Source organism: Homarus americanus, unplaced genomic scaffold (genome assembly GCF_018991925.1).
Source record: "Homarus americanus isolate GMGI-L3 unplaced genomic scaffold, GMGI_Hamer_2.0 scaffold30108, whole genome shotgun sequence".
NCBI lineage: Eukaryota > Metazoa > Arthropoda > Malacostraca > Decapoda > Nephropidae > Homarus > Homarus americanus.
The window spans coordinates 1,823,780-1,825,688 of NW_024748109.1; positions in this window are offsets into that span (position 1 = coordinate 1,823,780).

Consider the following 1,909-nt stretch of genomic DNA (forward strand, 5'->3'; position numbering starts at 1 on the left):
AAATTTTTGAAAATTTTTTGAAATTTTGAAAAATTTTGGAAATTTTCTGAAAAATTCTTTTGGGAGGAATTTTTGAAAATTTCGAAAATTTTCCGAAAATCTCGGAAATTTCTGAAAAATCTAGGAAAATTTTTGGAAAATCTAGGAAATTTTTGAAAATCTAGGGAAATTTTTTTGAAAATCTAGGAAATTTTGAAAAATCTGAGAAATTTTTAAATTTTTTAATTTTTTTGAATTTCTCAGTTTTTCCCATAAAAAATTCCCTAGATTTTTCCCAAATTTCTAGATTCAAGAATTTCTCAGATTTTCAAAATTTCAGATTTTTCAAAAAAATTCACCAGATTTTCCCAAATTTGAAAATTTTTGAAAATTTTGAAAATTTGGAAAATTTTGAAAGAATTTTTGGTAATTCTTGAAAATTTTGGAGTAATTTTTGAAAATTTGAGTGCAATTCTTTGAAATTTTTGAAAATTTCGAAATTTTGAAAATTTTGGTAATTTGGAGTAATTTTTGAAAATTTTGGAAAATTCTTAGTAATTTGGGTAACTTTTGAGAATTTTGAAAGTAATTTGAGTAACCTTTTGAAATTTTTGAAAATTTTTAAGTAAATTTTGAAAAATTTGAAATTTTTGAAATTTTTAAAATTCTGAAAATTTCTGAGAAACTTCGAAAATTTTTGGAAAATTTTGAAAAATTCTCGAAAATCTAAAAAACCTTTGGAAAAATTTCGAAAATTTTGAAAATTTTTGGGAAAACTTCGGAAAATCTTGGTAAATTTTAGAGTACTTGAAATTTGAAAATTTTGGAAAATTTTGAAAATCTTGAGAAATCTGAAAATTTCGAAAATTTAGGAAAAATTTCGAAAAATTTAGGGAAAATTTTCGAAAATTTGAAAATTTCGGAAAATTTCAAAATTTCAGACACTGAAAACTTTATTGAAATTTCGAGAAAATTTTGAAAATTTTGAAAATTCTCGGAAAATTTTGAAAATTTGAAATTGAGAAATTTCGAAATTTTGGAAATTTTTGAAAATTTTGGAAAATTTTTGGTATCTCGAAAATTTGAAAGAAAACTTGGAAAATTTGGGAAAATTTCGAAAATTTTTCGATTAAATTTCGAAATTTGGAAAATTTTCGAAAATTTTCTGAAAATACTTTGAAATTTAAAATTTTTGGGAATTTTCTGAAAATTTTCCAAAATTTCTTGAAAATTTTGAAAATTTTAGAAATTTTTGAGAATTTTCGAAACTGGAAAATTTTGGAAATTTTGAAAATTTTTTAAAATTTTCGAAAAAATTCTTGAAATTTGAAAATTTGGAAAATTTTCAGCAACCGAAAATTTTGAAAATTCTCGAAATTTTGCAATTCTGAAAATTTTAAAAAATTTTCGAAAATTCTTAAAAAATTTGAAAATTTGCGAGAGTAATTTGAAAATTTAGAAACTTGGAAAATTTGAAATTTTAGGGAAAATTCTTGAAAATTTTGAGAAAATTCCGAAAAATTTTGAAAATTTTGAAAATTTTGAAAATTTTGAAAATTTTGGAAAATTTGAAAATTTTTCTAGAAAATTTGTTCAAAAATTCAGAAAGAAAACGAAATCTTGGGAAATTTTTGAAAATTTCGATACCTTGAAAACTCTGGAAAATTCTCAAGAATTTGGTACCCTGGAAAAATTTCAAAAAATTTGAAAAATTCGGAAAACTTGGGAAAATTTAGAAAATCCTTTCAGCAATATCAAAATTTCGGAAAATTTTCAGTAAATTTTGAAATTTTGGGAATTTTCCGTAATTCTCCAAAATTTTGGAAAATTTTGAAAAATTTGGAAAAATTTCGAAAAATTTCGGAAAATTTTGAAAATTAAAATTCTGAAAAATTCCGAGAAAATTTCGAAAATTTTAAAAATCTTAAAA